The sequence below is a fragment of the Macaca nemestrina genome, chromosome 2 (assembly GCF_043159975.1).
Source record: "Macaca nemestrina isolate mMacNem1 chromosome 2, mMacNem.hap1, whole genome shotgun sequence".
NCBI lineage: Eukaryota > Metazoa > Chordata > Mammalia > Primates > Cercopithecidae > Macaca > Macaca nemestrina.
This window is the reverse complement of record NC_092126.1, coordinates 57,160,533-57,172,662: the sequence shown is the minus strand read 5'-3', so window position 1 is coordinate 57,172,662 and position 12,130 is coordinate 57,160,533. Positions and strand designations below refer to the sequence as shown.

At 33.3% G+C, this 12,130-nt stretch overlaps 1 protein-coding gene and 1 long non-coding RNA gene across 3 annotated transcripts in view; both read left to right on the top strand.

The window, feature by feature from the left end:
* Positions 1–12,130, top strand: part of LOC105499004 (G protein-coupled receptor 149) — a 90,604-nt gene that overhangs the window by 26,192 nt on the left and 52,282 nt on the right. The window lies entirely within an intron of this gene.
* On the top strand, positions 3,134–6,349 carry LOC139361754 (uncharacterized). 2 transcript variants are annotated; one of them, XR_011619350.1, is made up of 3 exons: positions 3,134–3,183; positions 3,412–3,581; positions 4,300–6,349. It is a non-coding gene; the product is annotated as an uncharacterized lncRNA (long non-coding RNA). The 2 variants fall into 2 exon arrangements; XR_011619349.1 differs by having other exon boundaries at positions 3,171–3,243.

The following is a 12,130-nucleotide window of genomic DNA, read 5'->3' as shown; positions in this document are numbered from 1 at the left end:
TTTTTCCTCCTTCTTGTTCACAAGGATACCACTAGGAAATTACAAAATGCTTTAATGGAATACTAACATAAAATTTTCAAATGCATTTTTTTCATCTGCCATTAGTTTATTCAGTAAATATTTTTCAAAGAAGCACGGTGGATATAAAGCTATAAGCCTCCTGCTTTCAAGCTCCTCACAGGCGTGTATGTGAAGATTTTCAAACAATTAGCGGCACTCCATTGAGGAAAAAAGTGTACAGAATATAGACAATGCACTTAACAGACCACAGAACGTGGAGTGGTAAGTCCAGCAACATTGAGGAAGAAAGGAATTGATACACAAAGACTTAGTTGTAGAGAACTCATACTGTGGTTTGGTCTTACAGCTTTTTTTTCTTGGCTTTCAAACTCTGTCCTTTCATCTTAGAAAGATGGATCTTAGAAACTTTCATGGATCTTAGAAACTTTCTAGGAATTGATGTAAATATCACTTGTCTACTTTGTTGAATTCACTGCTTCCTATTTATTTATTTATTTATTTATTTATTTATTTATTTATTTGAGACAGGGTCTCACTCTGCCATCTAGGCTGGAATGCAGTGGTATGATCATAACTCGCCATAGCCTCCAACTCCTGGGTTCAAAAGATACCCTGCCTTAGCCTCCTAGATATTGAGATTACAGGTGTCAGCCATGGTGCCTGGCCTGCTTCCCATTTTAAAAATTGAAAATATTTGCACAGTTTTAGTGTTCCCATTTGCTTTAAGGACATCAGCAACAACCATATTCATATAGCAACTTTTCATGGTAACTTTGAGTATAATTATTTTGAGAGAGAAATAATTCTACAATATGCTTCATACTGTATGAAGCTACATAATGCTACAGAAATGCTTCTACAGTAGAAGGATCTCTCATTTTTATTTTAAATTTGTCTTTCTTAATGTTCACAAATACTTTCTTAGTGCTTTAAGATTCATTTACAAAGGATACAGAAACAAATTAGGAGCTGAGGATATCAGCTTCTTCTTTGCCATCCCTTAACTTGATGGCATTAGCTGCAAGAAGTGAGAACTATTCCTTTTTTTGACCTTTTGATTTAAACATAGGTTTCCAAAGACCTACTTTGTTGTTTTAGTATTTTTGCAAGCCACAGGTTATTATGTTTATTTAGACTTCCTAACATCAACCTTCCCATCTTTTGCAATGAGTAATTTACTGTATAAGTCTCCTTCAGGCCTGACCTGATCTGCATTAATTTTAAAGATGAAATTTTCCTTTATTCCTTAACTGGATCACTCACGATTATACAGCCAAAACAGCAGTCTTGACACTCATATGTGGGATTTTCTTTCCTGTTTTCCCCCCAAATTTGCCTTCTGAAAGTTTAAATGTATCTAGCCAAGTAAGTTCAGCATTTTTCTTCTGGATATCACATACTCTAGGAATTAATAGTTGTTTTTCTCCTTAGGTGTCCAACTCTTCTACTTTCACTAATTATTTCTCTCTTATTGATAAAAATTATATTCTAAGAAATTGTTCCTTCTTGCTTCCTGTACTCTCTGTGAGATGAAACTGTCAGCAAGGCAAGGCAAAAATATGCCATCTGATTTGCTTTATAGTTTAATAGATCTCAGCGAATCATTTGAAAACATTGCCTTGCTACTGGGCAAACACAGATCCTATTCCCTCTACCTTCATAAATAATCTCTGTTCAAGAGCCACCTTTTCTATACCTTAAGCTGTGATTTAGAAATCTTTATTCAGTTCAGTGGCACTATCTGCAAGGCCAGAAAAGTGTCAACACAAAAAGCAAATTAATACCACTTACTTACAATTATTAGTAATTTATAAGAGTCACCAATTTTAAGCAGTTACAGGAATTAAAAGATAAAAATTTCAGAAATCAGCTCATAGTTTTTTGCATTTCATAGCTTGAACCAGCTTTCTTCTCTCATGAATCATACATTAAGTGGTAAAACCAGGACTCAAACACATTTGTCATCCTGTGATACAACAAAAAATTCTATAATATTTTAGTATAAAAGTCTAGTGTGTGTCCATTCATTTTGGAACAAACATTACTCTAGATAAAATGATCTTTAATCTCCTTTGTTTTAATCACTAATTATCATGTGTTTTCACTTTAGTAATGGCTAGTCTTTTATGAAATGTTGCAGGTAGAGCACAGGCTTTGGAAACAGGCAGGCCTGAACTTTAAATCTCCTTCAAATATTTCAAGATTATCTATAACTCTTACCAACTGCATATAACTTAATTCTGTAACCTTAGGAGGGTGGTTTTACAACTTTTGATTCATTGCAATAAAAATGAAGCGGAAATTACTCAGAGATGATGTCATGTAATTCAATAGAACATAGTACAGTGATATCGGGGGGGCTCCAGGATTTCTACATAGAGAGAGCATCAGAATGACAATCTTATGGAAGGAGTGTCTAGATAAATTATCTTAAAGTGCTTTGCATATAAAGCTCCTTGATTTTCATTAGAGAACATGTTTATTGAAGTGGCTTTGAAACCACCAGTGAAGCATATTGAAAAGGATGCTAAGACCCTCTTCAAGGTTATCCATTGACACAACCACTACATATTATATGAAATATTACTTAAGGCAAAAAATATAATCTCTGATCCTTAGTAAGCTTATAAAACTATGAGGATTTAATATTGTGATAATTTGTACATAATTTCAAATATAATTATTGACACACGTACATGATAATAGTACAGAAGTACTAGTGACAGAACCTTCAGATATGCATGTATTTCATAGAGTAGGGGCTCTATAATATGCTGTGAACTGAATGAATAAATTTCAGTGAAAACAATTGACTATTTCAAGCTGGAGTGTGGAGGTGATTTAGGTGTTTTTAATAGAGTTGTTTCCTTGCTCTTTGGTAAAGAAACTCAAAGGATATCCAAGACTTCCTAATAATAGTGCACCAAAGATACTTCAGGCCATGCCTTCAAATATTTCTACAGTTTTAGATGACTAAATGGACCATCAATCTGTAGAGCAGAGGAAAGTTGCTAACAGCTCTGAAAATGCTGAGGGAATTTTGATTCCAATATGAAGACTTAAGTTCCACATTGAACTTAAAGTTCTATCTGGAACTCTAGGGTCAAAGTAGAATACAGAGTGATTAGAAAGAAGGATTACACGCTTAGACTAAGGATAAAGGTGATAGTTACGACACTAAGTGATGACTGACAATTTTTGAACATTTTAGGGGAAAGAAAGGTTATAACTGGCCATCTTTATGTGAAAAATATTAATTTATAATAGCATTTATTAGTTTTCTAATATTACATAAGTTTAAGTTTTATAGGAGAGTTGCAGTATTTTTTACAAAAGTATGAAGAAAAAATTATTGTAATCTGAATCTTTGACAAGATATTCACATTACAGGTATAAGCTCTGACTTGTCTTTAATGAGCCTGACCTCTGGAGAAGTACTTACTATAGGAAAATATCATAAATCCAGCCAGTGGTGCTCAACCTCCTCTAGACGTTAAAACTTAAAAAAAATACTAATACCAAGGCCCAACTTCTGAATAACCAAATGAGGATCCCAGCAGGTTGGTACTGGCATTTAGTGTTTCTTAAATTAATGATTCCAATGAACATCTTAGATTGAATAACACTAGTCTGCATTTTATAAATCTAAGTTATAACATAATGAGGGGAAAAGTGTTCCAATTTTAATTAGAGTCCTTTTCTTATGTTTATTGGAGTCACATTCAGCTCGATGAATAGGATGAGACATTATTTTGTACTTTAATTTGAGCAAATGGTGAAAATTAAGCAGAGTTGACTTGATCCAATCTTCCTGCTGTTTGCCAAGTCATCAAGCGGTAATAATCATGAGCATCCATGAACAAATGGTATTGGTTTCTCTGAGTCAGTTCCTACATTGATGAAATGAGTCACGGCCATTTTTAATTATTTAAGATCCAAGAGCACATATGGAAATAGTTGGGTTTTTGAACTTGTCATTTCAGCCAAATTTCAATTTTAGTAATTATTCTGCTTACCTCATTTCCCCATGATATTATAGGGTTGTTGTTGTTTCTTTCTTTTTAAATTGTACTCAAAGCTTCCTGTTCTCAGCTGTGTAAACTGAAAAACCACAATGGTTTCAATTCAGATGCAAATAGAAACAACCATTCTGAATGATCTATTTTATAGTTTAGGATAAAAGACCATTAAAATAAGCAAGAAAAATATCAGAGATAGAGAAAATTGACACAAGTTACTATAAGCAACTTTCTTCTCCAGTGAAATTTTTTGTTTCAGAAAGTCAAGATATTGTCATTGTGAAACCTTGAAGAAAGCCTGGACCAGAAGAGGAAAAGTGGTTTCCCTAATCATTACCTTAATTGTTATTTGTGTAGTACTTAGCAGTGTGTAACAAACTTTCACATGCATTGCCTAATTTCATCCTCTTTCTAGATAGTCAGGGAAGATGTTTTCTTCTGCTTTGACAGATAGTTGAACTGAGATTAATATCCCAATGGTGTGTTGATAAATATTTAACAACTGAAACTGGCATTGTGGGGAAAATGGGTGTGTATATAAGTGTGTATATATATGTAAGCTTATACGAGCTTTACTGATAACAAAGGATGTGTGGCACATAATTTACAAATAATATTAACATAGATATTACTTTGTATTGTAATTTCCATATAGCTACCTGATTCTCACAGAGTGCTTTGGTTGATTTTTACAAAAATCTTATAACCAGTGCCAACCTGTAGTTACAACTGACAATATAAATGTCGGTTAGCATTTATATGTACTAATGAGTTAGATAAAAATTAAAGAACTAAGGTATATGCTAAACTCACTTGCCAATGATATAAATGATTTCTTTATTGAATCACACAGTAGTTTTCAAATACACAATTTCCCATGCATCTCTTCCCAAGTCTGCATTCAATGATGTCACAGTGGTAGCTATAACTCAGCCATGGTGGGAGTATTTATAGCATGCAAGTCAGAAATTGCAACAAATTAGGACTTGTGATGTGCAGCAACACAATATTATATAGTATTTCCAACGTACAGATAGAATAGATGGAAATAATCTCAAGAATGTGAGTAATAACAAAATATATTAGAATAATTGGGAGTGATGAGTTTTGAGTATTTATTGCTTTTGTTTTTAGTAGAATTCAGTTTAATCTTTTATAATTTATTTTTAATAATCAGCTTGCATGATTTCTAAAAATTGCATGAGCCAGTCTGAGTCAACTCTAGCTCACTCCTGACACAATCCATTCTTTAAGAAAATACAGCATAAAATGCATTCAAAAACAGCCAAAGTCTGATCATATAAGCCATAGTCCCTCCAAGCTGGCTGTCCTGAACTGCTCTTTCCCTCTCTGCCATCTCTTAGAATGATCTTTTCTGACCCTTCTTAAAATCTGATTCTTGCTCTGTTTTTTTCATTTATGAGCCTGTCCTTTACCAGACACCTCACCTGAGAATTGGTTTAGGTATCTGGTCTTCTTAGTTTGATGCTCAACTTTCCCCCAAGTAATAGGGGTTGGATTTGCTTCCATTTCAAATTCAAGCTCTAATTCAGCAACACTTCTCTCCTTCCTCTCAGCATATCCAAAAGACAGAAAAATCAGTGGGAAAGACACAAACACCCAAGTTTCAAGGCAGCATTATTTTAAGTTTTAAACTCAAGGCCATATCTTCTGACTCAATGTTTAGTGCTCTTAAAAAAACAACAACAACAACAATGACAAAAAAAAAAAAAAGGAGATAACTAACACAAGAGACTACCTACTTTTTTTTAACCTCTATCTCCCTCACTACTCCAGTCTGATAGAAATGATTCATGAAGAGCTGAAGTGTTAAAAAAGACAAAGGGAAGAGCAAAAGGAACTCACACCTACCAAGTTCTTACATACATAATAAAGCCTGATCTTAATATTTATATTCCTAAAAATATTTTGTTTATATCAAACTTTATTTGTAATTGTGTTTTTTAGAATCATATTTTGTTTACATTTAGATATATTATAATTTAGATTTAAATTCCCTAAAAATGATACCCTACCAGATTATATAATGATTAAACTCTCTAAAAATGACAACCTACCAATGCTCTCATACTAAGCTACAACAAATTTAGATTTGTGGAGACTTTGAAGCAAAAGAAGAGTAACAAAGTCATCTACAGACGGAAACATTTTAAGCCTCCCATTGCTACAAGTTAAAAGTAATAAATCAAAAGAACATGTATTTTAAGCAGATATATTTGTAATCAAGAATACTGTTGCTTTAGTAATGTCTAAAACTAAAATGAAAATTTCTTAATAATGGAAATAAAAAACATGTGAACTCTACTATTGCTCAACAATTCATTAGTTGCTTGAATTTGTTTCTTAAGTGTCTGTTACCTGTCTTGTAAAATGAGAATAGTTATGTTGATCCCACACTAAACAAACATTTCCTAATTTTAAAAATCGGAGTTGATCCGAATGAAAAATTTACATAATTTTATATGATTTATAAGCTAAAATTCAGCTAGGCAACATTTACAAAAATTGCATAGAACAATATGTTCCAATGAAAATCTCAGAATTCAGACCACCTCCGTGCTTTTTAGACTTAGGTTCAAAACTAGACACACATTAGCATATTTATAATTCTTGATTGCTGTTTCCTCTATCTGAGCCTAAGGAATCAGGAAAAATATTGAATAGTCGAGAAATTATACACTTTCAAATATTAAATATTTTGAAGCCCCTGGGTGTGCTTTTTTAATAAGGGAATCACATTTGGTTTGTTTGTTTGTTTGTTTGTTTGTTTGTTTAGGAGAGACAGGGTCTCCCTCTGTCACCCAGGCTGGAGTACAGGAGTACAGTGGCACAGTCATAGCTCACTGAAGCCTCCAACTTTTGGGCTCGAGGATCCTCCTACCTCAGACTCCTGAGCAGCTGGGACTACAGGCACACACCACCATGCCTGGCTAATGTTTATTTTTTTTTTTTTTGTAGAAACAGGGTATTACTATGTTGCCCAAGCTGGGCTCCAACTCCTAGGCTCAAGCAATCCTCTTGCCCTGGCCTCCCAAAGTGCTAGGGTTACAGGCATGGGCTAAAGCCCAAAAAGTAACTTTTAAATGATTTCCTGCTTTCCTACTATTTTTAAAATTATATATACATATGTAATTATATATATTGTGCTTTTAGAATCATATTGTGTTTACATTTAGATATATATATATCAAGGTTTAGAAAACATTACCTTTAACTGGCAGAGTGTACATGTTTTTTAAGGTATTCATGGTTTTAGTCTTGCTCTAGAAATTATGATAAAACGTGATTTTAAATACACTTCCCAAAATCTGCCTTCTTAACTTGCTGCTCACCTAAGAATAAGTCGTTCTTCTTAGATGTATTGCTCTTTTTTGGTCAGTATCTCAATCTTCATATCTGTTCTGGTTTTCTAGCAAGTTAGTATCCCAGCGCTCACTATTCTTTCTAATATATTCTGATATTTAAAAATCCTTCCTCAATATAGTTTTTTACCTACATGAACTATAGACTTGTTCCATTGGTCTGTAGGTCTGTCTTTATGCCTGTACTATACTGTTTAAATTACTATAGCCTTGTAATATATTTTGAAAATCAGGAAATGTGCTGCCTCCAGCTTTGCTCTTCCTTCTTAAAATTGTTTTGGCTATTCGGTGTTTTTTGTGATTCCATATGAATCTTAGAACTATTTTTTCTCTTTCTGTGAAAGATGTGATTGGGTTTTTTGGTAGAGATTGCATTGAATCTCTACATTGCTTTGGGTAACATAGACATTTTAACAATATTAAGTCTTCCAACACATAAACATGGGATATCTTCTCATTTGTTTATATTCTTTAATTTTTTGTCAGTGGTTTATAGGGTTCAGTATATTAGTCTTTCACCTCCTTAGTTAAGTCTATTCCTAAGTATTTTATTATTTTTGATGCTATTGTAAACAGGATTGTTTTCCTAATTTCCTGTTCAGATAGCTCATTGTTAGTATATAGAAACACAGCTAATTTTTGTATGTTGATTTTGTATCCTGCTGTATTACTGACTTACTTATTAATTAAAATACTTCTTTGGTAGAGTCTGTAGGGTTTTCTATACATAAGATCATGCCATCTGGAGGCATGGATAACTTTAATTTTTTCTTTCTCACCTACATGCCTTTTTTTTTCTTGCCTAATTACTCTGGCCAGGATTTCTCTACTAGGCTGAATAAAAGTGGCGAGAGTGGGCATCCTTGCCTTGTTCCTGGTCTTAAAGAAAACACTCTAAAAAGCTCTTCACTATTGAGTATAATGTTAGCTGTGATAATCTCATGTATGGCCTTTTCATGTTAAGGTAATTTCTCTCTATTTCTAGCCTGTTGAGAGTTTTTAACATGAAAAGATGTTGAATTTTAACAAATGCTTTTTTGCATCTATTAAGATCATGTGATTCTTATCTTTTATTGTGTCATTATGGTGTATTACCTTAATTGATTTTCATATGTTGAACCATACTTGCCTTCCAGGGATAAATTGTGCTGGTCATGGGTGTCTGATCCTCTTAGTAAGTTGTTGAATTTGGTTTGTCAGTATTTTCTTGAGGATTTTCGCATCTATGTTCATCAAGGATATTGGCGGCAGTTTTCTTTTCTTCTGATATTTTTGTCTGGCTTTGGCATCAGGTAACACTGGCCTCATAAAATCAGATTGAAAGTGCTCCATCCTCCTCAATTCTTTAGAAGAGATTGAGAAAAACTGGCATTAATTCTTTTTGAATGTTTGGTAGAATTCACTATTGAAGCTATTTGGTTCTAGGCTTTTCTTTGCTAGGAAGGTTTTGATTACTGTTTCAATCCCGCCACTGGGTCTAGGTCTGTTCAGATTTTCTGTTTCTTCATAACTCAATCTTGATAGGTTGTATGTTTCTGACAATTTGTCTGTCTTTTCCAGGTAATCCAATTTATTGGTATATAGTTGCTCATAGTAGTATCTTACAATCTTTTCATTAATAGTTTGGTTCCATCCGTTGTAATGTCTCCTGTTTTATTTCTAATTTTATTTATTTGGGCCTTCCTTCTTTTTTTTTTTTTTAATCTACTAGTGGTTTGTCTATTTTGTTTATTCTTTCAAAAAATAAACTCTTACTTTTGTCCATTTTTCTGTCACTTTTTTTATTCTCTTATTTCATTTACTTTTGTTCTAATCTTTATTATTTCCTTCATTCTGCTTACTTTGGCCTTAGCTTGTCCTTCTTTTTCAGTTTCTTGAGACATAAAGTTAGGCTGATTATTTGAGAGTTTCCTGCTTTTTAAATATAGGCATTGATTGCTATAAACTTCTCTCTTAGTACCTCTTTTGCTGCATCCCCTAAGTTCAGGTATATTGTTTTTGTTTGTTTGTTTGTTTGTTTGTTTTCATTTGTCTTAAGAGACTTTCTAATTTTCCTTTTGATTTCTTCTTTGATCCATTAGTTGTTCAAGAATGTGTTTAATTGCCACATTTTGTAAATTTTCCAGTTTTTCTTCAGCTACTGATTTCTAGTTTTATCTATTGTGATTGGAAAGGAGGAGCATGTATATTCTGATGCTATTTGGTGAAATGTTTTGTATAGATCTGTTAGATTAATTTGATCTGTAGTGTTGTTCAGATCCTGTTTCCTTATTGATTTTTTTCAAATGTTATATTATTGAAAGTGAGATACTGAAGTCTCTCACAATCATCATATTATTTCTTTCTTTTATCAGTAATGTTAAATTTTGCATTGTATATTTAAGTGCTCTGATGTTGGATGTGTATACATTTATAGTTATTATATCTTTTTAGTGAGTTTACCATTTTATCTTTGTATAATATCCTTCTTTGTCTCATGACAGTTTTTGACTTAAAGTCTATTTTGTCCAATATAAGTATAGCCAGTCTTTCTTTTGGTTAAAATTTGCAGCATAATTTGTTCCATCCCTTCACTTTCAGGCTATATGTGTCCTTAAATCTAAAGTAAATGTTATGAAAACTTAATAAGTTGTCAGACTTAAGAAGTTTACATAAATTGATCCATCATAAGTTGCATCTTGGTCTTTTTCATCCATTCAGTTACTCTATGTCTTTTGATTGAGTTTAATCCCTTTATATTTAAAGTAATTAATGCACTTCCTTTTGATGGGCAAGTACTTACTATAGCCATGTTTTTTTACTACCTTGTAGTTCTTTCGTTCATCTTTTTTTCCTTGCTGTATTCTTTTGTATTTTGTTTTGTTTTGTACTTTTTGCTTTACTTTGATTTCCTTCTCTTTTTTTTTATGGCTTTTCTGTATGTATTTTCTTTGTGGTTACCAAGAAGCTTGCATAAAACAACTCACAGTCATAACAGTTTATTCTAAGATTTTGACAACTTCAGCTGCGTACAAAAGCTACAGTTGCTTCTCCCCCCACCCCTCCCACACACGTTATGTTCTTGACATCATGATTTATATCTTTTTATATTGTCTATCAATTAACATATTTTATGGTTATAATTATTTCAGTACTTTTGACTTTTTTATACTATGATTAAAAGTTTGCCCACTACCATTACAGTATCAGAGTATTTGTCTTTACATTTACCCTTACCAGCAAGTTTTATACTTTCATATATTTTACAATTGCTGTTTGGCTTCCTTTTGTTTCAACTTGAAGAATTTCCTTTAGCATTTCTTGTTAGGTCTAGTAGTGATGAACTCCCACAGATTTTATTTGTGAAGGAAAGTCTTTATCTCTCCTTTATTTTTGAAGGATCATTTTTATCAGGTATAGTATTCTTAGTATAGTATTCTTAGCAGGTATAGTATTCTTAGCAGGGGTCTTTTCTTTCAGCACCTTGAATTTATTCTCATCTGCCTCCTCTGACCTGCAATGTTTCTGCTGATAAATCTGTTGATAACCCCATGGAGACTTCCTTGTATGGAATGAGTCACTTTTCTCTTGCTGCTTTCAAATTGTCTCTTTGTCTTCAAATTTTGTCAATTTAATAATGTGTCTTACTGTGAATTTCTTTGGATTTACTGTATTTGAATTTGTGGAACATCCTTGATCTGGGTATTCATTTCCTTCCCCAGATTTGGGAAGTTTTCATTCATTATTTCTTTGAATAAGCTTTCTGCCTGTTTATCTGTATTTTGTCTTCTTCTTACACTCTCATAATGTATTAGTCCACTCAACGGCATCCTATAAGTCCCTTAAGCTTTCTTTGTAATTTTTTCTCTTTGCTTTTCTAACTGGATAATTTCCAGTAACCGTCTTGAATTTCACTGATCCTGTCTTCTGTTTGATCTAGTCTGCTGTTGAACTTCTCTAGTTAATTTTTCATTTCAGTTATTTACTCTTCATCCCTATGATCTGTTTGGCATTTTCTTATATTTTCTCTCTCTGTTGAAATTCTCCTTTTGTTTATATGCATTATTCTTCTGAACTCACTGAGTATCTTTATGAGCATCTATTTGAATTTTCTATCAGGTAAATCGTATCTCTGTTTTATTAGAGTTGGTTCCTGGAAGATTATCATGTTGCTTTGTTTGGAACGTATTTTCCTGTGTCTTTATTCTCGACTCTTTGTGTTTGTGTCCGCACATTAGACAAAATAGCCACCTCTCCCAGTCTTCATGGATTGATCTTGTACAGGAGAAGACTCTCACCAGTCAGAAGAGCCAGAGATTCCAGGGGCGCCTCAAATCCTCATGCTAGATAAAATTTTGGCCTTTGTTCTCACTGATCATCAGGCATCTAGAATATGCTAGGTCTCATCAGAGTTCTGAGACAGGTAAGACAGATGTCAATGCCTCTGGCAGCCCTCAGCACAATCAGACTTTTGGAAGTATGGTCCAGTTATTTTCTTCCCTCACAAGGGAAAAGCTGGAGCTAACGTTTTTTCCTACCCAGGCACTTTGCATTGAGCAAGGGAGTGGGGCTATGGCATGTGTTAACTTAACTATTTCAAACCATAGTCTCTGGTCTCAGCAGCTCCCAGGTAGCTATAATATGCCAGATTTCATTAGTCCTCTAAGGCAGGCAAGACAGGATTCAGTGCTTTCGGAACCTTACAAAAATATTAGAGCATTGGATTCA